The 25450-nt window shown below is 42.8% G+C and overlaps 1 long non-coding RNA gene across 1 annotated transcript; it reads left to right on the top strand.

Annotated features, from left to right (window-relative positions):
* Positions 1–203: 203 nt before the first annotated feature.
* Positions 204–24861, top strand: LOC309977452. The gene is made up of 5 exons (XR_014327051.1): positions 204–250; positions 707–1472; positions 7801–7890; positions 9373–9499; positions 22131–24861. It is a non-coding gene; the product is annotated as an uncharacterized lncRNA (long non-coding RNA).
* The last annotated feature ends 589 nt before the right edge of the window (positions 24862–25450 follow it).

The following is a 25450-nucleotide window of genomic DNA, read 5'->3' as shown; positions in this document are numbered from 1 at the left end:
ACAACGCTGCATCATAAAACGCAAAAGACACCCCCAAGTATTCCTAAAGCCGAAAGCTACGCCTTCGCAGCTAGGCGGAGGGACGCACCCTTCCCCACCTTCTCCTGGGGCGGTGCAGACCCGGGCCCCACGCCCCGCCGCTCGCGGTAGCGTTCCGCCCAGGCCCCGCCCCCGCCGCTCAACTCTGCGCGTGCGCAGTTGTCAACGGACCCGGAAGCGGAGAGCGCGGAGCGAAGGTCACAGGCGGAGCGTAAGTTTCTTCTTTCTAGTGTAAATTTGCGCTTCACAACCCCCACCCCAACCCATCCTCTGGGTGTGGGAGTCACTACGGACCTTAAAATCACCGCACCTGCCCCTCCGCCCCAAGTGAGTACAGACGTCGCCGTCACAGGGCAGGGGTCGTTTCCCTCTAGGTTTGAAATGGCTTTGAGGCTAGTTCGTTCCTTTGGCTTTTCTTTTCGCTTCTTTTTCGCTGCATTTTCCTGGTTAAAATCCTTTACTGACCTCCGCCCCCCCTGTGAAGTCCTCTTCTTTGAGGTGGATTCGCTCCACCCCAGCCTCGTCCTCTCGGCCCCTGGAGGGCAGCCCTGGCCGCCCCGCTCCCGTAGAGCCCGCGTCCTCTCCCCGGTCCCGGGATTCTGGAGAGCCCGCCCCTCTCCTGAGACCCCCCTTCCTCCACGCCCGTCTTTTTTCGTGTCTTCCTCAGGCCGGTCCTTCTGCTCCCCCGGCCTCCGCTTCTTAGTCAGCCCTTCCCCTCACCCCGCAGAGGGGGAGGTGACCTGGGCCAGCCGTGTGACGCTCAGTGTTCTTCGGTCTCAAAGTCCACCCCGCTGGAAAATGTGCACTTCCGCTGGGCGGGCATCTTAATTCAGTCGACATCACGGTAAATATGTGGGCGAGGGGGATCAGGAGAAGCAGAGACAGAGCGGTTGACAGAGAAATAGGAAAACTAAGGTGAAAATAAGAATGAGGGAGAACAGATGGCAACGTAGAGGATGGGTGAGGGCCTGTTTCAATGAGTACTTGGTAAGGATGTCAGTGATCTTTTAACAGTTGAAAGTGAGTTCCGTCAGTCAATCTAGTATTGCGTTTTCTTCCCTTTTATGTGAGCTACTAAGTAGATGTGCCTCTCAAGTACCTCTTGTCTGTTCTCTGCAAGTGATGAAGAACGGGCTGGATTGACCTGGAACCTTCTTCCAACAGAGCCCCTCTATTCATGATGAAGACGTTTGCCCAGAGCTTATTTCTAAGCTGACCCCTTTCAGCGTTTTTCCAGGAGGACCACCTTCTTGATCTCCATACTGAATGCCCAGTGGCCTTCAGTTTGCAGCTTGTGTGTGTTCCTCTCGCGATCCTGTGCCCATAGGTCTCTGTGCCTTTCAGCCCTGTTTGCTCAGGCATGCGTGAAGGAGAGGAGGAAAAATGGAGAAAGTGGAGAGGAGCCTGTAGGTGTCTGCCGGAGGGATACGGAAGTAAGTGTGGGCCTCTAGATGAGCCTAGTGAATGGTGTGTGCACCTGTCCCGAGCAGAGTTGTGGGATCATGGGGTGTGTGGAACTGTTGGCCAAGGGATGCCGCAGTTCTGGCTGGAGCATCTGCAAGTGGGTTGATGGGTGGTTGCGGGCTGCATGGCATGGTTTGGGGTGCTCTAGTGTCTGAGCTCACGTGTCCTGGGACACAGATGCGGAGACTGAGATTTGCACGCATGGGTTTAATCGAGTAACTCATGATCACACCTGTGGAGGAATGAAGGCAGTGGATTTGGCAGAGAGAAATGTATTCCTGCGATGTTGTTAGAATCAAAGTCTGAGCTGAGCCCACAGGGAGAGCTCTGTATGTAGGAGGATGAGGTGTTGGTCCTAACGGGTGCCTAGAGGGTGTCCCACAGAATCCACGCCACTCAGTGACGTCTGTGGGATCTTTTGGGAAGGCAGGAATCATCATGCATCCCATATAGTAATTACAGGGAAAACCTTCAGAGATCATTTTCTGGGTTACCTTTTGTGTTTTGAGATATTTTGAGTTGCAGGTGAAGAAAGTTCCAGTAGCATTTTGGAAGATACGAAAGAGAATTTGGAGTGTTTTCTTCAAAGATGTTGGGGTCTTGTTGGGACATGTGCATCACTGGAGACAACTCTCTTAGTAGTAGTTTTTGGAGATGACAGTGTTTGTGCTGAGGTCACTGAATGAAAATATGGTGTCTTCAGTCTAGTGGGTCCTCGAGGGTCTTCATGTGTACTGTTCCATCTAAATGCATGAGTTATTAGGGTTTGGAATGTTTTGTGGGGTTTCATAGGATAAGGGATCATTATGGGGTGTCTTGGGAGTGTCTTGGGCCACATGAGACTTCGTAAGTCTGTATGACTCCAGAAGGGAAACATTGGGTCTTAAGCTGCAGATGGCAGAAAAGTTTCATACGGAGGACCTGTGGGGGATGTGTCTATGGACACAACTTGAGAGGGGCCATAACGCCCTCTGACTCGGGGAAGGATTGTTCCAGGAATCGGGGGCAGTCAACACCAAGGTGAAGTGAAGTACAAAGGCTCATTGTTGGGAAAATGCAGCTTCTACTTTCCTCCTACCAGGCCAGTGGTGGGTTCTCTACTGTCCTCTGCACATCAGTCCCAAAACACCACACGCACACACACACACACACACACACACACACACACACACAACAGTCACAAGGCAGCTGGGGAGCAGATGAGCAAGATGTTTTAAACTAAATGCGGAACCAATGAGAAGGGCTGCTATGGTCTGAGAAGGGAATTTGGAGACAGGAAGGGGAGCCTCATTTGGGGAGTTACAGCCCTGGTATTTGCAGGAAAACTCAGGAGTGGGATGAAGGAAAAGCTCTGTTCATACTCACCAGTGGATCTGGGGCTCAGCCGTTAGTAGAGTGTAGAATGGGGTGAGCTGATGAGGTCAGATGACAGAAAGGAACTTGTGTTCCTACCCAACACACACTCGCCCTTCATACACATTTCTCTGTTGTGTTCGCTAGAATGGCAGTGCTGGTGGTTTCCCAGGTAGGTGACTTGAGGAAGAAACGTGTTTTCTCTCTTTGTGCCTTGCCTCCCTCAAGTCTTCCAGCTCCCCCTCTACTGTTCGGTTCAGACACCCACTTCCTGCTGTGCCTCTGCTGTTGCTTTGCACAATCCCAACCAACCCAATCAAGTCAGGATTTCAGGCTGTGACCCTCCCACCCCCCAGCCCCACCGCAGCCTATGGGATCTTACTTCCCTGACCAGGGATCGAACCTGCGCCCCCTGCGTTGGAAGCACAGAGTCTTAACCACTGGGCCGCCAGGGAAGTCCCAGGTTGTGATTTTTTTTTAAGCCAGTGTCATTGCAAACAACCAAGACCTTTTCTCCATCGAGGGGTCTAGGCAGCCGGGAGGCCTCTCCTTTTTCTGCTGATTTTAGGCTCCTTTATTTCCGAAATGGGTCTTGCTCAGCCTGAGGCAGCTACCCCTTGGTTGAGGTCCCTGCGGTCCCGGTGGAGCTTACACTTGCCCTTTGCACTTGTTGAGGGTAAGGGGCATTGTCTGGATGGAGGACCCTCGGCTAGACCCATTTCTGCTGTTCCTGGTCAGCTCCTTCTCACTCTTTCCAGGGCAAAGGATCCCTGCACACATCTGTCCCCCAAAGTGAAGACCATGCCGGAGGGTGTACGAGTTTCACTCTGTGTTCTTCTCATTAATTTGCTGACTACATACGGAGTATGTACTATAGTCCAGGCTTGTTTTGTCTGCATCAGGGGTAAAATGATAAGCCAGTGGGATACACTCCCCCACCTTATCCAGGTTGTTTTTCCATAATGGAGACAAGCACACCCTGTCACTTACTTACAGCCGTGCAAGTCAGATGCCCCAAAGCAAAGGACGTGTGCACTCATTCTCCTGTGGCCCTCTACTTCCTTGCCCTCCCTGGCATCCCCATCACATCCAGCTGTGCCTCCTCTGTGCTGTCCCCGTGTGGCTCATCACAGCTGGAGAAAGCACACCCCCAGATTGACTGGTCTCACTTCAGATCCCTGGCTCTGTTCCCTCACATTCCCTATGTGTCTGCTCCATGCCCTTCCTTTACAGGCCCTCAAAGGTCCAATTCATCCTCTCCCATCTTTTCTCTCAAAGGCCCTGTTTCTTCTTCATTGAACCCCTGGAGCAAAGGGAAGAGATCTCTTCTAACTGGCTCACCCATCTGCCTCAGGGCCTGTGTTGTGTCCTCAGTATCGACTGTGAAGAGTCTGTCCCTGCTCCTGGCTGCGGCTGACCCTGCGATTGTGCCCTTGTTGCCAGCTTCACTCTGTGTCAGGACCGCATGGCATCCTTCCTCCACTGCATCATGTATTTGACTTTTAGGGGTTTATTTGCATCAGCATACACAAATGGTGGTGTTGCCCATCTTACACACAAGGACCAACACACACACACACGCCAAAACCTTTTTATGCACTCTACCATCTTTATTTTTTTAAAGATGTTCTATTGGAAGTAGCACTCTTTCTTTTTTTAAAAAAAATTAATTAATTAATTTATTTTGGGCTGTGTTGGGTCTTCGTTGCTGCACGCAGGCTTTCTCTAGTTGCAGCAAGCGGGGGCTACTCTTTGTTGCGATGCTTGGGCTTCTCATTGCAGTGGCTTCTCTTGTTGCAGAGCACGGGCTCTAGGCATGTGGGTTTCAGTAGTTGCGGCACGCAGGCTCAATAGTTGTGGCTCGAGGGCTCTAGAGCGCAGGCTCAGTAGTTGTGGCGCACAGGCTTAGTTGCTCCGTGGTATGTGGGATCCTCCCGGACCAGGGCTGGAACCTGTGTCCCCTGCATTGGCAGGCAGATTCTCAACCACTGCGCCACCAGGGAAGCTCACTCTACCATCTTTAAAACAAAGCATTCTTGGGCTTCCCTGGTGGTGCAGTGGTTGAGAGTCCGCCTGCCGATGCAGGGGACACGGGTTCGTGCCCCGGTCTGGGAAGATCCCACATGCCGCGAGTGGCTGGGCCCGTGAGCCATGGCCGCTGAGCCTGCGCTTCCGGAGCCTGTGCTCCGCAACGGGAGAGGCCACAACAGTGAGGGGCCCGTGTACCGCAAAAAAAAAAAACAAAAAAACAAATCATTCTTAATTAACTACATTTTACCCACTACTAAGTACCTTTTCTCTATGCTCCATTTCAGAGCACAATATACTACAAACTTGTTTATGTTCTTTGTCTTCAATTCTTGCCTCTAGTTCCCCTGTGAACCCCACCCAATCAAGCTTTCACATCCACCATCTACTGATACTTTCTTTTCCAGAGTCACCCATGACCTCATCTCTCAATCGAATAATTTATTCCCTCTTCTCATCTTGCTTGTTGTATCGGCAGCATGTTGCGCACTGGATCACTCCTTCTTCCTTGAAAGACTGATTTTCTTGAAAAACTGATTTAACCTTTAAAAGTCCGTTTGCTTCAATTTTCTTCTCACTTCCCTGTTCCCTTCTCGCTGTCCTCTGATGAATTTTTCTGAACACCCTGGTTTCTGAACGTGGCAGCCTCCAAAAGTTTTAGTCGTTGAACCTCTTCTCTTGTCTACATCCGCTGCCTTTCCTCATCATCTCTTCTCATGAGTTTTCAACACCACTTGCCCGTCTCCCAGTTTGCCCTCTCAAGCCCACATCTCTCCCTTAAAGTCTGGAATCCTGTGTCCAGCTGTCTCCTCGACATCTCTGCTGGGACATCTAACAGGCATCTCCGCCTTAATTTGTCTGAAACTGACTCCTTGAGATCCCTGACCATGTTCCCCCTGCCGTCTAACACATCTTGCTTAAGGGCGACACCATCCTTCCTGGGGCTCTGATGAACATTTTGGTATGTATATAAAATATATAAAACACTACATTATGTGTAATTGTTCTAAAATATAAGATACAAAAATATTAGATGTTTACTTAAAACGAGTGATGGAATACGTGGTTGCTAAAATTCTTTTTTTCTTATGGAAGAAAAATGCTTGGAGACCAAGGCCCTGCATCATCAGCTTCCCCCGGTGCCTCTCTGACCTCCCCTCCCGCCCACCTCCTCACCCTGCTGCAGCCACCCAAGGCTCCTTCCTTTTCCTGGGGTCAAGGTTCCTGCTGTCCCAGGGCCCTCACAGGGGCTGTCCCTCAGACCCAGGTGGCAAACACGCTTCCTCCACCAGGTCTGTGGTCTGATGTCAGCGTCTGAGTGGAGCCGTCTCTGACCACCCCCCTCCCATATAACATGCCAGCCACACCCTCACCCCCACCTCTGGTCCATAACGCCTGCCCTGCACGTTTCCTTCTGCTTCTTCCCCTTCCACTGGCTGAGTCCTGGTGAGAACCAGGCCTCAGGGGAGAGCAGACCCACAAGGAGGTGTCACACCTTTCAGAATGGCTGTTAGCCAGTGGATAAGAGATAACAAGTATTGGCAAGGGTGAGGATAAAAGGGAACCCTCCTACACTGTTGGTGGGAATGTAAATGGTACAGCAGTTGTGGAACTCAGTGTGGAGGTTTCTTCAAAACTTGAAAATAGGTCAGGCAGACCGCCTAGCAAGCCCATTCTGGCTGTTGATGCAAAGGAGACAAAATCAGTATTTGGAAGGAGACAGCTGCACTCCTGTGAGCATCCCTGCATTAGTCATAGCAGCTAAGATGTAGAAACAACACGAAGGTCTGGTGACAGACAAATGCATAACAAAAATGTGTTATATACATACCATGAGCTATTACTATTCAGCCGTAAAAATGAAGGGTCCTGCCGTTTACGACACCGTGGATGAACATGGAGAACATTCTGCTGAATAAACTAAGCCAGACCTAGAAAGACATACTGTCTGATCTCGCTAATGTGTGGAAACTGAAAAAGTTAAACTCATAGAACCAGAGAGTAGAATGGTGGTTACCGAGGTCTGGGAGTTGGTGAAAATGGGGACATTTTGGTCAAAGGGGTAAACTTTCAGTTGTAAAATGAGTAAGTTCTGGGGAGCTAGTGTGCAGCATGCTGACTGTAGTTAATTGTAGTGTATTTCTATATGCTTGAATTTTGCAGAGAGAATAAATGTTAAGTGTTCTCACCACACAGACACAAAATGGTAATTGTGGGTTGATGGAAGTATAATTACTTGATTGTGATAATTATTTCACAGTGTATACATCTGTCAAATAATCACATCGTACACCTTATATTTATACCATTTTAATTCGTCAGTTACACCTCAGTAAAGCTGGGAAAGAATAAGAAAGTGGGGGCTGTGCTGGGCTTGCCTCCTGTGAGTGGTGCTCACCCCAGGCTTCCCATTAGATCGATGAGGCTTTATGCATAGACATGTTTTGTACCCTCTGACCAGGTACCCTCTTCATGTAGTCAGTGTGGGACCAAAGTTCAATAATATTTATGTTGCCCCAGGATGTTCCAATCCGGATCCCTCACTGAGCATCAGGACTCTGGGTCCCCCCGTTCCTGAGGGCTGAGATCTGGGCTGAGGGTGAGGGCTCTGCTCTGCGTGGGGATGGATCAGGGCTGGTCTGTGACCTGCAGGGGATCGTCGGGTCCAGCTGAGGTGCTCACTGCTGCTGGGTACGTGAGGGCCTCACCAGGAGGGGAGTGAGATCTGAAGAAAGGGTGGGAAACTCACCTGTTGGACTCTGCGTAGGAGTTTATTGCCCCAAATCCCTCCTGGGACAGTGGGCAGCAGAGGACCGTCTGTTCCACATGCTGAAGGCTTCCCTGTGTGTGTGGTGGTGACTCAGGAAGGGGGTGTGTTGATTCTAAGCATTAAACAGCATCTTTCCAACTTTCAAGGTCAACCTCTAAAGACTCACGTTGTCTGAGGAAGAAGCCCAGAAGAGGAGGGAGAGGAAAGAAAAGGAGTCAGGAATGGCTGTGAATCAGGTAAAGTCATATTGTCAGTTGATTATTTTGTCTGTCCTTCCAAAATGCCCTTCTTCGGACTTGCCAATCTTCTCTGATGCTTCAGTTTGCTCAATAAAAGTTCGGTTGTTTTTTTTCTAGCATTCTTTTTGTCATGATTTTTAATTATCCAAGAATTTTTCAACTCTACTATTTTGATAATTTCTTTCCTTCTGTTAAATTAATGTACACCACTAATAACCCTTCCAATTTTGAATCAGTATTTTATTACTGGAATAAACAAACTTGGTTTGGCTTTTTTTAATAGCTACATATCTAAATTTAAATGGATAAAATTATATTTGTATTTTTGAGTATATGTATTTTATAGACATTAAAGCATTATATATTTCTTCATGTTTGTATCTGTTTTTTACTAACCTACTATAGAATAATGTTGACAAACTAAATTAAGTACACTTAGTACATTTTTGTTGTCCCAGAGATGTTGAAATACATTGATCAAAATGATAATTTAAAAAATCATCCAAAATATGTTGAGACAGCGGCTCTCATTTTAGTGAATGGTGTGTCTACATGTGTGTGCATTAGTGCATGGATGTGAAAGTCCATGGCTTTTATAAAATGTCATTTTATAAATAAGTTTTATATTTTTTTAGCAGTTGAAATTACATGTTAATCCTCTTTTACACTATCCCATTAATAATTTAAATAGTAGCAAAAATGGTAACATTATGTGTAGACACGTATGTATGTATATATGATTTTTTATGCATTTGCACGTTGTTCTCCTTTTACGTTTCAGGGTTTTTCAGGGAGCCCTCTGTCAGGGAACTTTTCATGCTGTACTTAACTGTTTGATTGTTTAGGTTTGATTAGGGGCCGACCACCTGAGTTCAGGTGCTCGCTGTGTCATTTCTTAGCTATTTGATCTGAGGCGAGTTTCTTAGAGTGTCTGTGACACAGTTTTCTCCTCTGTAAAGTGGGAACAGGTCTTTCTCTAATGAGCTATTATGTCGATAACAAGTTAATATATGTCAAGTCTCAAGCGTAATGCTTAGCACATAGGACGTGTTCACATGCGTTTCATCATTGTTCTTTGTTATCCTCATCACAATTTTAAGATCCTGATCTCTCGGTAAAGCCACTGTGGAGTCCCCTCTGAAGACACCACTCATGTCCTAGTTCATCTGCATACTGAATACCCTCAATGTGTGGAACGTAACATCTGACACTCCTGTGTAGACAACCCGCGTTGCGTTTTTACTTGTATATTTCATGTATCATCCACAAAAGCCAGTAATCCACACTGACTCGGAGGATATCGTAATCTTTTGTGGAAGCAAAGAAACTAAAATTTCAGGCATATAACTTGCTCAAAATGCCTTTACTCAAATCTGTCAGAACGCAGTCTTCAACCCGGTTGATCCTCTCTCTTCTCCTTTTATGTGACGGTAAGAACTCTCCTCATGGCCCCTTGGTGAGATGTATCTTTTGTTTCAGGGACAGGTGACCTTTGAGGATGTGGCCATCACGTTCTCTCGGGAAGAGTGGGAATGCCTGGACCCTGCTCAGAGGGCCTTGTACAGGGACGTGATGTTGGAGACCTACGGAAACCTGCTCTCCCTGGGTGAGGATAACTTCCCTCTAGAAGTTGGGATCTGCCCTTGTGTATATTTGCATTTTCCCTTGTGTGCCTCTTGGGAGGCCCTGTTTTGCTTGACTGACCTGAAAGCCCTGTTGACTCAGACATGAAAGCTTTATGATTCGACATCAGGAGTTTAAAATTGCTTTTCTTCAGGAATCTGCCCATTTCATGATATACTAGTTGTTCCAGAGCTTCAGTATTTACAAAGCCCAATGGCAAACCCTTAATATATCAAATTTCTTGTTTTCTACCCCTGTGCTTTTGATTCAGTAGTCCTAGGAAGAGAGCTAGATGTCTGCATATTATACTGTTCCCTGTGTATTCAGAAGGAGACGGTGGATGAATTTGTGAAATGTTTCTCCAGACCCATATGTAATGTCCTCACTCCTCAGCTGAACAAGGAACTGGGATTCTGGAAACACCACAGGACACCATGTTCCGTTCTTTTTATGAGTACGAATTTCTGTTTCTGTTGTGAATATTATCTCCATTTTGGAGCAAGGGAAAGAGCTCTGGGCTCTGCAGAGTGAAGTGAAAAATAGCAAAAAATCAAATGAATGGGAACGTATCAGAGGTGCCAACACAGGTCGGAGCTCAGAAGAGCAGAGAGGAAACCTCACCATTAATAGTGTTTGGGAAACTTTCCTTAAGTGGGAGAGTTCTATGGGAAAACAGAAGTTTATTTCCTGTGAACTCTCAGAGGAAATTTTTCTCCTCCCTAACTTACCACTCTGTCCTTCAACATGTAAAATGTGTCTTTTCACCCTTCAGGGGTGCTGCAGCTCCGAAACAGACAAAGGCAGAGTTTTTATCATGATCTACACCCCGTCATTGGCTCCTGTGAACTCTTTGGCTCCTTGAGGAGTGTGGGACAGGATGTTTGCAAGGGGTCTCTTTTCCCCTTGGTCTCTCGTTCTGTTCTTGATTCCATCAGATGCTTAGTTCTTAGTCCATATGGATCAGAGCTGACACCTCCACAGTCCTAACCCCTGGACCTTTCCCAGTTCCATCTCCATTTGCTGTACTTAGGAGACCTAATCAAGAGATGAGAAAACACTGGCTGCTCTTCGATTCCATCTGTCACCGCAGAACCTGCATGGGGCTGTCTCAAGCCCTGCCTGCCTGTTCAAATCCCTCCACCCTTCCTCCTGTTCTTTTTTTTTTTTTTTTTTAATTTATTTTGGCTGTGTTGGGTCTTCATTTCTGTGCGAGGGCTTTCTCTAGTTGCGGTGAGCGGGGGCCACTCTTCATTGCGGTGCGCGGGCCTCTCACTGTCGCGGCCTCTCTTGTTGCGGAGCACAGGCTCCAGACGCGCAGGCTCAGTAGCTGTGGCTCACGGGCCCAGTTGCTCCGCGGCGTGTGGGATCTTCCCAGACCAGGGCACGAACCCGTGTCCCCTGCATTGGCAGGCAGATTTTCAACCACTGCACCACCAGGGAAGCCCCTGTCCTATTTTTGTCACACAGCTTGGGGGTGTGTAACGGGAGGTGGGTTGGATCATCTGTGATTGTTACTTAGGAATACTGTAAAGACGGTGGACAGAGATATCTTTTTAATCCCCAGTCCTACATGAGGAGCATATGCCAGTCTTTCAGGCTCTTAGCTTGGCATCTGTGGATAGAGCACATGGTCCCTTCTCAAGATCCTACAATATATCTGACCCCACATCTTGTATCTTCCTGCCTCTTGCACTACTCTATCTAGTTGGGTAATATAGACTCTTCCAGATTTCATATTCTCTTAAGTTTGCATGAATTTGCCCCTGAAACTTGCTTCTGAAATACACAGTCCTAGGGTCTGAAATTTTATCCTGTTTTTTTGCCGTGATCGTCCACCTTTAAGTAACGGACGATTTTTGGTGGATTCTCCTGTGGAGTGGGTTTCCTTGGTAACAGAATTCTTGATGGAGAATACTGTCACTCATATCTTGCGACGTTATCCTGCTACATAAGAAGCACCACTTGAAGCTACTCAGTAGAGTGGTCAGCATGTCCCAGGATACTGAGGTGGAAAGTATCAGGAGAGCCTGACTGATAAGTGTTTTCAGTAATCTTTCCAGTTTGGAGGAGTGTCATGAAAGCATCTCTCAAGGACACTGTGACAATGGTGTTCACATATGCGAATGACCATCCCCTTTGTGCCACAATAAATAACACACGAATTTCTGCTGGGAACATTTGTTATGAAGATCATATGCTCATATCTCTGAGGCTGTTGACTAAACTATTGTCCATACCACATTTTTTATCCTCTGTGTGTGCCATTGTTCATTCTACCTCAACACATTATTTTGAAGCAATTTAGTGAGGGAACTTATGAAGCTGAATGATACCTTCAGTGAAGTACCGTAATTTGTTGTGTTTAAGCCGCTGCTACTCTTTGTGTTCTTTGTTTCATATTTGCAGTGTGTGGGAGGGGGGGATTAGGGAGTGGATATTGTTTTCTATATATTACAGTATTTCCTCCTTTAGAGTTGGGGGTATGGCTCAGCAGCTAAATCCTACACTTAGTCCAGAATATTTTGAAAACATAGTCTCATTAATTCCTTCTACTTCTTTTCACCTGAGTACCAAATATTAAATTAAATTTATTACAATTTTTAAGTTGAGATTTTTAATATCTTGAGAATGTATGTATTTTTTATTGTCACTCTCTTAATCCCAGGAATACCATTTGATTGCCTTGCCATGATTTGTTATATAAAATTCATTGCTTTTTCTATTGTATGTTTTCAATTTTCTGTACATAATTTGTTGCATTTTATATAAATTTCACTGAGTTTTTATTTGGGGGCATGACTGTGGTATTCTAATAATCATGCTCCCTGTCTAGGTTCATAATGTCCATGTTGGTATAGTGAATTAATACTTATATATGCCATTGTGTTTTATAGAAAATTTAGCCCATTTCTTGCACTTCATGAACTTCTCCACTGTTGTTTCTGACACCTGTATTTCCTGCAAAACTTATAACGTTCTGGAAACTCCATTCCTTTTCTTTTTTTAGTTTATTTTATATTGGAGTATAATTGATTTACAATGTTGTGTTAGTTTCTGGTGTACAGCAAAGTGATTCATTCATACACATACGTAATAGTTTGCATCTGCTAATCCCAAACTCCCAGTCCCTCTTCTGGAAATTGCATTCTTGAGTGAACACTAGAAGACCGTCTTGTTCCCCATCTTCCTTTCATTAGCTTCATATAAAGTGCACCTGGTCCCCGTTGTCCCTCCTACTGGTGCTGTGCTCTTGTCCTCCAGCTTATCTGCTGTGTGTGTTGGTCACCACCTGTGTGCACGTGGGTCTCTTCCATCAGTCTCCATGCCACGGCCAGAAAATGTTTCTGCACGGAACTGCTGTTACTACAGCGCCCATTAATGCAAGTCCTCCCCCATGAGGGCCATTCAACTGTTGTCTCCATAAGGTTACTTCTGTTCTCCTGATGACATTTATGAAGTCTAATTGATAAATTTTAGACACATTGCATATTATTGATTGATTCGAAATAATTATGTGTCTACTAATACATGTTCTTTTTTTTATTGTGTCAAATAACTTTCATAATGTTTTACATCATTTGAGCTTAGAAGAGTTAACATATACCACGTTTTTCTTGTTGTTTGACTATAGATTCAGTTGATGACCATGAATATTTAAACTCACTTGATTTCTCCCCATTATCCCCCCTCAGCAGCCCCTAGCAAACACCATTCTGCTTTCCGTTTCCATGAAGTTGACTGTGCTTGATAACCTCACATAAGTGGACTCGTATTTTTTGTGACTGGCTTATTTCGTAACATCCTCAGGGTTCATCCATGTTGTAGCACATGCCGGGATCTGAGTCTTTTGTTGTTTCGCCTGAATAATCACCTTTTTGTGCATTCATCTGTCAGTGGACACTTGGGTTGCTTCCACCTCTTGGCTATTGTGAATAATGCCTCTGTGAACACGGGTATGCAAATATCTCTTCCAGATCCTGCTTTCAGTTTCTTTGTTACATATACAGGGAGATGAAATTGCTAGATCATAGGTCTCTTAGTCGGTTTTGGCTCCTCTAACCAAGTCCCATAGACTGGGTGGCTTGTTAACAGCAGAAATTTACTTCTCACCGTTCTGGAGGCTGGAAGTCTGAGATTTGGGTGCCAACATGGTTCAGTTCTGAGGAGGACCCTCTTCCCCATGTCTAGCACAGAGCTCCCCAAACTCTTGGAATTTCCTGAGTCATAACAGCAATGGGAGCATCTTTTGGTATAATATTAGGTGTCTTGTCCTCAGTTTCTAAAACTACTTCAGAGCCATGAAGGTAGAATGGGTGTCTTGTTATTCATAACAAACCCCCTTAAGACATGGCTGAGTTTATGGTAATAAGGTGACTTTTGGAAATTCCCTTAAGATGGGGGGCTGTCACCAGGGGAACCAGCCATGTGATTAGAAGGTTGGAACTTTCAGTCTCACCCCTGATTGGAGGGGTTGGGGAGAGGGGCTAGAAATTGAGTTTGCCTGCCAATAGCCACTGATTTAATCAGTCATGCCTGCGTAATGAAGCCTCCATGAAAACCCAGAAGGAGAGGGTTCTGAGAGGTTTCAGGTTGGTGAACACGTGGAGATTTGGGGAGAATGGTGGTCTGGGGGAAGGCGTGGAAACCCCGAACCCTTTCCCCATACCTTGCCCTATGCATCTCTTCCAGCTGGCTGTTATTGAGTTATATCCTTTATAATAAACTGATGATCTAATAAGTAACATGTTTCTCTGAGTTCTATGAAACATTCTTAACAAATAAATCGTTGGAACCTCTGATCTGTAGGCTGCTGGTCAGAAGCCCTGGTGACATCCTGGACTTGAGACTGGCATCTAAAGTGTGAGGTGAAGGGGGCAGTTTTATAACACCAAGCCCTTAACCTGTCGGATATGACTATCTCCAGGTAGATAGTGTCACAACTGAGTTCAACTGTAGGACACCCAGCTGATGCCTGAACATTGCTTGTTGGTGTGGGGATCCACCTCTACCCCCATGATGGAATTGCTGATTAGACCCTTTTAGAATTCTTTCTATATTCCCAATATTAACCTATTATCAGATACATGATTTGCAAATATTCTTCCCATACCGTAGATTGTCTTTTCACTCTACTGAGTGTGCTTTAATGCACAATACCTTGTAAATTTTGATGCAGTCCAGTTTATCCGTTTTTACTTCTGTTGCCTGTGCTTTTGATGTCATGTCTGATAGATCATTGCTGAATTCAGTGTCATGAAGGTTTCCTCCTGTTTTCTGCTATGAGTCTTATACTTTTGGAGCTCATGTTTAGACGTATGTGGTGTAAGCCAGTGGTCCAGCTACATTCTTCTGCATGTGGATATTCAGTTTTCTCAACATCTTTTGTGGAATACACTATCATTCCCCCACTGACTGGTCTTGACACGCTTGTGGCACATCACTTGACCATATACACATTGTTTCTTTCTGACATTTATTTCTCTATTCTGTTCCACTGGTCTCTCTGTCCTTATGCCAGTACCACACTGTTTTTGATGAGTGTACCTTTGTGTTAAGTATTTTTTTTATAAGTTTATTTATTTTATTTTTATCTATTTTTGGTTGTGTTGGGTCTTTGTTGCTGTGTGCGGGCTTCTCATTGCAGGGGCTTCTCCCGTTGCAGAGCACGGGCTCTAGGGTGCATGGGCTTCAGTAGTTGTGGCGCACGGGCTTTGTTGCTTTGCGGCATGTGGGATCTTCTCAGACCAGGGCTCGAACCCGTGTCCCCTGCATTGACAGGCAGATTCTTAACCACTGCGCCACCAGGGAAGCCCTGTGTTAAGTATTGAAATAAGGAAGTGGGAGATCGCCAACTTTATTCTCTTCAAGATTGTTTTTGCTGTTCTTTGTCTCTTGAGATTTTATATGCATCTTAGGATGAAATTATCTATTTCTACAAGAAACACTTGGGATTTTGCTAGGTATTTGCATTGAAGATGTTGATTGTTTTGGGTAATATTGACATCTTGACGATGTTGTATTCCAGTCCATGAACTTGGAATGTTTTTGCATTTATTTGTATCTTTCCTAATATTTTTCAGCAATGTTTTTAGTTTACAGTGTACAAATCTTCTTGTTTGCTAAGGTTATGTGTGTTTTATTCTTGGATGTTATTGTCAGTGGAATTGTTTTCTCAATTTTCATTCAGATTGTTCATTGTTAATGTATAAAAACACACTTGATTTTTACATGTTGGTAATATATCTTGCAACTTTTCTGAATTCATTCATTAGTTCTAGCAGGATTTTTGCAGAATCTTCAGGTCTTTCTCCACAATTGATCATATCGGCTGGAAACAGATACTTTTCTTCCCTTTTTCTATCTGGATACCTTTTATTTCTTTTTCTTCCTATTCTGGCTAGGACTTCTAGTAATTTTTTTTCAGTAATATGTTTTATACAGATAGTGAGAGCATGTATCGTTGTCTTGTTCATGATCTTCCAGGAAAAGCTTTCAGTCTTTCAACATGGAGTATGATGTTTTGGCCATTTAATACATGTCCTTTCCTGTGTTGAGGTAGCTGTTTTGTATTCCACTTTACTGAGTGTTTTTTATCATGTTAACTTTTTTCAAATAGTTTTCCTGCATCAATTGAGATGATTGTGTAGCTTTTTTTTTATCCTTTTACTCTTTTAATGTGCAGGTTTACATGGAAAAGTTTTTATATGTTGAACCACCCTTGCATTCCAAAAATATATCCCCCTTGGTCGTGGTGTATAATTGTTTTAATGCGGTGTTGCATTTGGTTTACTATTGTTTTATTTGTGATTTTTGCATCAGTATTCATCAGAGGTATTGGTCTGTGGTTTTCTAGCAGTGTCTTTGTCTGTTTTAGTGTTAGAGTAATTCTGTCCTCATAGAATGAGTTTGGAAGTATTTCCTCCACTTCATGTTATTTTGCAAGTGTTTGAGGAAGATTGGCATTCATTGTTTTTTTTTGCATTCATTGTTTTTAAATGTTGGGTAGAATTCTGCAGTGAAGCTATCTGGCTTTCCTTTGTTGAATGCTTTTTGATTAGTGATTCAGTCTCCTTACTAGGTATAGGTCTGTTCAGTTTTTGTATTTCTGAATTGTTCAGTCTTCAGAGGTTGTGTTGCTAAAAATTTAGCCATTTCTCCTTGGTTTACCACTCTTTATTTACACATAGAATTGCTTATACTATTCTCTTAGAATCCTTTCGATTTCTGTAGCATCAGTTGTAATCAGTTGTAATGTTCCCTCTTTCATTTCTGATTTTAGCTATGAGTCTTCTGATTTTTTCTTAATCTTGCTGAGTGTAAATTTTGTCTCTCAAAGAACCAACTTTTAGTTTTTGTGATTGTGTTTTTTAAATTTTCTAGTTCCTTTATCTCTAATCTTACTCTTATTTCTTTCCTTCTGGAGCTTTGGCTCTGTTTTGGTCTTTTGAGATCTTTTTTTTTCCCCATCTTTTCTTCCTTTCTCTCTCTCTGCTTTTTTTTTTTTTTTTAAAATACTTATTCACATGATAAGCCAGGATCTCTTTTGTGTACTCCTTTGTATTTTCTTTTTCCCCAGGTCTGTTGACAGATAATCAAACATAACATGGTGTAAATTTAAAGTGTACAGAGTGATGATTTGATATACATATAATATATTGCTAAATAATTACCACAGCTTAGTTAATACATACATCAATTCACATAATTACAGTTTTGTGTGTATGTGTGGTGAGAACATTTAACATCTACTGTCTTATCAAATTCAAGTATATAATTACAGTATTGTTAACAACAGTCACCATGCTGTGTATTAGATCCCCTGAACTTATTTGCCTTATAACTGAAACTGCCAATCCGCAGCCCCTGCAACCACTATTCTACTCTTTTTCTAATCATTTCGCTTTTGTTTTTGTTTTAAAATTCCACTATGTGTGATATAATTGAGGTCATACTGTATTTGTGTTTCTCTCCTGACTTACTTCACTTGGAATAATGCCCTGAAAGTCTGTCCATGCTGGTACAGGTAGCAGGATTTACTACTTAATTTTTTTATTGCTGAATAATATTCCATTGTGTGTGTAACATTTTAAAATTTATTTACATACCGTTGGACACTTAGGTTATTTCCATGTCTTGGCTATTGTAAATCGTGCTGCAGCAGCATGGGGGGCAGATATCTGAGGTAGTGATTTCATTTCCTTTCAGTATGTATCCAGAAGTGGGATTGCTATATCCTATGGGAGTGAAACCATGCACCTCAGATTGGGACTTGAACCCACGTGCCAGGACTCGAACCTGGCCAAAACCCACAGTCTTCCAACTGAGATCACACACCTGGTTTCAGGACTTAATGAAGCTCAGGTTCTTGATGGCTCATGGCAGAAAGAATTCAGTGAGAGACAAAGTGATTGGTAAGAAGTGGATTTATTTAGAGAGAAACACACTCCGCAGACAGAGTGTGGGCTGTCTCGGAAGATGAGAAAAGCGCCAGGGTATAGGGTTGTCAGTTTTTACAGGAGCAGGTAATTTCATAGGCTAATGAGTGGGAGGAGTATTCCAGCTATTTTAGGAAGAGGCGGGGATTTCCAGGAATTGGGCCACTGCCCACTTTGTGATCCTTATGGTCGGTGTTGGAACTGTCATGGCGCTTGTGGGTGTGTCATTTAGCTTGCTGATGTGAGCGTATACTGAGGCTCAAGGTCTAGTGGAAGAAGTTGACTTGTCAGTCATCTTGGATCCATTTGGTTCTAATCAGTTTATGTCATGTCCTCAGGCTTTGTCATTCTTTCAAAGGTTGTGCCCTGCCTCCTTCCCTCCTGTTTCATTCTTTTTTTGTTTGTTTGTTTTTTAATATTTTGAGGAACGCTCCATACTCTTTTCCATGGTGGCTGCACCAATTTACATTCCCACCAGCATTGCACTGGGTTCCCTTTTCAACACATCCTCACCTCCCCTTATTATCTCTTGACATTTTGATGATAGCCATTATACCAGGTGTGAGATGATAGCTCACTGTGGTTTTGATTTGCATTTCCTCCTAAGGAAGGAGCTGGAATTTGGGAAGCTTCCTCCCAGTTGTGGTTGTGGTTTTCTGTAGTTTTTATTCTCTATTTCATTTATCTCTGATCTACTTTTTTCTACTTCTGCTAGCTTTGGTCTTTTTTCTTCTTTTATATATATATATATATATATATATATATATATATATATATATATATATGTATATGTATATATGTGTATGTATATATGTATATTCCACCTATAAGTGAGATCATTCAGTATTAGTTTTTATGTGTGACTTATTTTACTGAGCATATACTCTCAACGTCCATCCATGTTGGTACAAATAGCAGAATTTCCTTCTTTTCTGTGGCTAAATAATACTGCATTGTGTATGTCTACTAGATTTTTTTTATCCATTCATCTTTTGGACACTTAGGTTGTTTCTATGTGTTGGCTGTAGTGAATACTGCTGTAATGAATATGGGAATGCAGGTATCTTTTTAAGACAGTGATCTTATTTTGTTCGATATATACCCAGCAGTGGAATTGCTGCATTATATGATAGCGGGGTGTTTTTTTTTTAATATTTTGAGGAAATTATATACTGTTTTCCATAGTGGCTGCAACAGTTTACATTCTTACCAGCAGCGATCCCTTTTTTCCACGTTCTGCTCAACACTTGTTATCTCTTGTCTTTTTTGATGGTAACCCATCTGAGGGGTGTGAGGTGATATCTCACTGTGGTTTTGATTTGCATTTCCTCCTGAGGGCAGATCTGGGTTTTGGGAGGCTTTCCCCTGTTCATTCTCACAGCAATGTGCTGGGGAGTGAGTGAGTCAAAGGCTAGCAAATCGTCATGATCTTTCGGACACTTTTTGGTTCAGTGTTTTGGGGGTAGTCATTTGTTTGAGTGCTGCAGCTTTATTACTGGTTTCCAGAGTTTTCCCAAAGGATTTTTTTTCCCCTTTGGCTGTATATTGTTATTAACTGGGTGTCTCCATTGCCTTGAGTTTATTGGTCTTACCATCTTGCTGACATCACTCCTCGTGCCTTTTATATGGCGGAGATTGTGTTAAGAGATCCAGGATATGAGTTCAAGTAATTAGAGACCCCAGGAAAAGGGACACTATTATTTTTAATACCAAACAAAGAGTCTTAGATTTCTTTTTTAAAAGATTTTATATAAGTAGTGTTTTATTTAATAAAATTCTTTAAAAAAAAAAAACTAACATTATCACTCAGGAGGGGACAGCAGGGGACTGGGACAGCATTGTGCTCCTTGCCATTCTTCTTTTCCTCCGAGCTCAGTATTTTAGTCACGCTCGTACGGTTGTAGACCCAAAGACATGCAAACACAAGCTGTGCACCCACGTGTTTGTTACTCCCTGCCCTCCACTCTTGCCCTTCCTCAGACCTGACCTTTCTCACCAGGTATCTTGACTTGGATGGAATACACTGTTATTTCCTAGAGTTATTAAGTCTGTACTCTGGAACTCCCCGATTTCCACAACACTCCTTTACCCACCCACCCTACCCCTGCACTACTCACACTGTAAAAAATGACCCCTATTTATCCACTGAACAACTTTCTCCAGACAGGACCTGAATCAGAATGCACAGGGCTGAGGACTCAAAAGCAAATTCCAGGAGGAGTGGCCGAGTCACACTGTTACAGTGACACAGCTGAGTTCTTATATCTCTCTTGAAGTATTTCTTTCTAAGCTCCTGGTATTCGTTGTAATATTCTGTAATCTGTACTGCCTGAGTGGCCAGTCATGCTTAAGAACATGTCTGATTCTGTAGGTACAGGTTCAAATCTTGCTTCTCTCACTTTCTGTGTAAATTTGTGTTATGTACATAAACCCTGTGAATCTGCTGTCCTTATTTTAAAAATAGTGGTGTTTTACCTCAAGCCTTAAAACAAATTAGTGGTTTTTTGGTTTTTGGTTTTTTTTATTAGGTTGTGTGGGGTCTTAGTTGCAGCAGGCGGGCTCCTTAGTTGCAGCTCGCCAGCTCCTTAGTTGTGGCATGTGAACTCTTAGTTGCAGCATGCATGTGGGATCTAGTTCCCTGACCAGGGGTTGAACCCAGACCCCCTGCACTGGGAGCGTGAAGTCTTATCCACTGAGCCACCAGGGAAGTCCCCAAATTAGTGTTTTTAGATGGCTTAGAATATTGTATGTTTTACAGTAAAGACTCAAAAAGTTACTTTTCTGTAACAAGATATGTCAACTTTCTGTCATATTTATTATGAGAGAACCCTTTGTCTGCAATGCACCTTGTATGTTTTTATTTTGCAGTATATTCTCAACAATGTTGTCTCTGACCTTAATTAGTAAATTTTCAAAGCACATTACTCTGTATCACATATAATTTGGTGCCAGTGAACAGGATAATTAAAGGGCACTGCATAGAGAGGGAACTCCTCTATTAATTGACTGATATAACTGCAGTCATGAAATCATAACTGTGACTTCTGACTTCTTTCTCCAGCTCTTCTTTATAATGTTATGTATTTTCCTGACATGATATTGCATGAGTAGGTGATTTCAACATAACTCCCAGTTCTCATATTGTGTGCTCCTTCTAGAATAGAAGTCCTTTCTTTATTCTAAAGGGGGAATGTTAAGAGTTCCACAGAGTAGGGCTTCCCTGGTGGCGCAGCGGTTGGGAGTCCGCCTGCCGATGCAGGGGACGCAGGTTCATGCCCCAGTCCTGGGGGATCCCACATGCCGCGGAGCGGCTGGGCCCGTGAGCCATGGCCACTGGGCCTGCGCATCCAGAGCCTGTGCTCCGCAACGGGAGAGGCCATAACAGTGAGGGGCCCGAGTACTGCAAAAAAAAAAAAAAGAGTTCCACAGAGTAAAATTTTCTATAATATGGTGACTTATTATTTATGCTGGCTTTATCATGATTTACTAGAATATTTATCAATTTATATTGTGATTTATAGATGATGTTTTTTCAGCCTGTATTATGCAATATATCTGACACGCACCACTTATTAATGCTGTAAAATGCCTATTCTCAATGGGGACATGTGGATTTATAATGTGTATTAAGATAAATATTTTGTTTTCTTATAAATTGTTTTATTGACTTATTTTCTCAATGCTGCAATGGTTTTGTGATTCTAAACGGCGAGTTATTTAGATTATTCATTAGATAAGCTTGTTTTGGATTATTTACCATTACAGTACATTGTCAGTACTTATTTATGTACAATAATTATGCATAAAATATATATTATGGTTTTTTCTCCTCAGTTATGAGACAGCAGTATGTTTACTGCCAACAGGTATGTGATCTTTGTGGTCATGGTGGAAAATACCCTTTCTTTGAGAGCTAAGTTTCCAAAATGTGAGTGTTTTTGTCATAGGGTGTTTGACTAGGCTACCCTAAAATTAATTTGAATTACATGTGATTATTCTTTCATTAATAAAGGATCCTATTTCTTTAGTGTGTCAAAAATTTTGAAGATCATGGTTGGGAAGTTTTATAACTCTGTTCAGGATAAGTATTACCTTTGGCGTCATATCACGTTTTCAACATGAAACATTTATGTACGATCTGTAATTAATAGGATACCTATGTTTCTTTGTATCTTGTAGCTGTCTCTCATATACATGTGATCAAGAAATTAAAACCAAAAGCGAACAGTGACATAGGAGAAGCATTCCAAACAGTGATGTTGGGAAGACATGAAAGCCATGAAATCAGAGATTTTTACTTCAGGGAGATCCAGGAAGGCATGCATGTGTTTGAGTGTCAGTGGAGAGATGATGAAAGAAATTACAAAGGAATGCCTATAACCCATAGTGAAAATCTCACTGACAGAAAAAATCAACATGGTGGAAGGGATACTGGAAACAAACTTATTGAAAATAAGCTTACATTAAGCTTTCAGGATGAACTGCATATATTTAAAAGTGAAGAGAAGTTTGATCAATTTAATCAGGCTGACAAGAGTATCAACAGTAGTACCTCATTTTTACCACTTCAGACAATTTCTTCTGTTGTCCAAACCAACATTTCTAATACATATAAGAGTGACTTTATGCATCCTTCAGTACTGACACAAGACCAGAAAGCATACAGGGAAAAACCTTACAAATGTAATGAGTGCGGCAAAACCTTTCCTTATGGCTCAAACCTCAGTAGACATCAGTTAATCCACACAGGAGAGAAACCATATAATTGTGATGTATGTGGTAAGGTGTTTAGTCGAAATTCGCACCTTGCATGTCATCAGAGAATTCATACTGGAGAGAGACCTTACACATGTAAAGAGTGTGGCAAAGCCTTTAATCAGCGCTCAAACCTCACTCGACATCAGGTCATCCATACAAGAGAGAAGGCATATGAATGTGACGTGTGTGGCAAGGTCTTCAGTCGAAAATCAATCCTTGGAAGTCATCAAACGGTGCATTTTGGAGAGAAATCTTACACATGTAATGAGTGTGGCAAAGCCTTTAGGAAGCATTCAAGCCTTACTCAGCATAAGAGGATCCACACCGGAGAGAAGCCTTACCTATGTGTTGAGTGTGGAAAGGCCTTTAGGAAGCATTCAAATCTTACGCAACATAAGACAATCCACACTGGAGAGAAGCCTTACAGATGTAATGAGTGTGGCAAGGCCTTCAGCGTGCACTCAGCCCTGAGGAACCATCGGATAATCCACACAGGAGAGAAACCATACAAATGTGATGTGTGTGGCAAGGTCTTTAGTCGCAATTCAGTCCTTGCAAGTCATCAGAGGCTGCACACTGGGGAGAAGCCTTACAAGTGTCAAGAGTGTGGGAGGTCATTCATTCAACGTTCACTCCTTTGGATTCATGAGAAAATTCATACTGGCGAGAAACCTTACAAATGTAATGAGTGCGGCAAAGCCTTTCCCGTGCGGTCAATCCTCACCCAGCACATGAGAATCCATACTGGAGAGAAACCTTATATATGTGTTGAGTGTGGCAAAGCCTTTACAAAACATTCAAATCTTACTCAGCATAAGACAATCCACACTGGAGAGAAACCGTACAAATGTGAGGAGTGTGGCAGAGCTTTTACCCAAATTTCAAGTCTTAGCAGGCATCAGAGAAGGCATACCGGGAAGGAGACCAATAAGTGTAGTGTGTGTGTCAAGGCTTTGATGCAGCGTTCGCAGCTTTGGGGTCACGAGAGAACTCACGCTGGAGGGCTCCAATGCAACTTATGTGGCAAGGCTTTTACCCAGCACTCAAACCTTGCGGCACATCAGAGGATTCATAGAGGAGAAAGACCTTATAAATGTAATAAATGCGATAAGGCTTTTGTCCAGAATTCACAACTTTGGCGTCACAAGAGAACTCATATCGGAGAGAAATCTCATAAATGTAATGAGTGTGGCAAAGCCTTTACAGATAGCTCACATCTTAATCGACATAAGATAATACATACTGGTGAGAAGCCTTACAAGTGTCATGAGTGTGGCAGAGCATTTACCCAATTTACAAATCTTGCTAGGCATCAGAAAATACACACGGAAAAGAAACATCATAAAGCTGATACGTGTGGCAGTGCTTTTATTAAAAGCTGAAGCTTTGGGGATCGTTGGAGAATTCATAGTAGAAAGAATATAAGGATTGAGATAAAACTTATGCAGGTGGTCAAGCCTTAAGATCAGAGACTCCATCAAGGAGAGAAATCATATAAAACCTTAATATGTGGCAAAGCTTGCAACCAGGCTTGTGGAACATAACAGAATTCTTACCAGAGAGAAACCTTCCACATGTAATGACAGTGACCAGCTTTGTCAGAAATGTGGACCTTTGTGGTCATGAATGAATTCACGTAAGATAGAAACTGTACAAGTGTGTCAAGGCCTTTAAGCAGTGACCTCAGGATCCACCACAAAGAATTCATACCGGAAAGAAACATTACAAATGTAACAAAGGTGATAAAGTGTTCAACCAGCGCTGTCAATCGACTTACACATAAGAGAATTTATACTGGGGGAACTAAATCTGCCAATGGAGAAAGGACATCTGTGGGAAAGTTTAATTATCTTCAGTTTGTGAAATTTTTTTATTTAGTTATTTGAGGTTTCTTGAAAAGGCTGCATTATTGTTGATGACCTGCAGCCTGAAGTTAGAAACCTGTTGATGTCATAGTTTCATTACATGCTTTTCATTTGTCACCATGATGGTCTCAGGAAAGGGATCAGTAAGATGAAAGGACCTACTTCTTGGGAATTCCCTGGCGGTCCAGTGGTTAGGACTCCGCACTCTCACTGCCAGGGACCCAGGTTCAGTCCCTGGTCAGGGAACTAAGATCCCACAAGCTGCGCTGCACGGCCCAAAAAGAAAAGGACCTACTTCTTTAGGTGGGGTTTATTCATATCCGTGTAACCTAGAAAAACTAGGACACAATTTTAAGATACAATATGATATAAATTTGAGAGCCTGGGGAGTGACAGAATAGATGAACACTAATAATACATTATTTGGCTGTTTGGGTTGAATGGCATATATAACAATCTCTTTGCATGTTAGACTCAAACAACTTACAGTTTTGAAAATGTATATTCATAATTTGCATTTAGCTATTCACTCCATGGTGTATCCTAGATTATTTCTGTGCCTATAATAAAAATACAGTGAAATTTCAGATTCTCACACCCTAATACCTGCCTCCCAACATTCATGGGTATACACGATATGATTATAGTTTTGCCTGCCTTTTTGTGCATGGAGGCCAAAATTAGACCCATGGATTGCACCTTTACATGAAGTGAAAATAGAAATATAGTAAGGATACGAAAAATATAAGAAAATAGAAGAAATTTCAGAAGTAAAGAAATATAACAGCCTATTTTTTGTAATTGGAGCACTCAGGGAAATAATTTGAAAGGATCGGTGTTCACGAGTTTTTTTGTTTTTTGTTTTTTTTTTGTGGT

This window comes from Leucopleurus acutus (assembly GCF_964270905.1).
Source record: "Leucopleurus acutus genome assembly, chromosome: 20".
NCBI classification, from domain to species: domain Eukaryota; kingdom Metazoa; phylum Chordata; class Mammalia; order Artiodactyla; family Delphinidae; genus Leucopleurus; species Leucopleurus acutus.
This window is presented reverse-complemented; position numbering and strand designations above follow the sequence as displayed.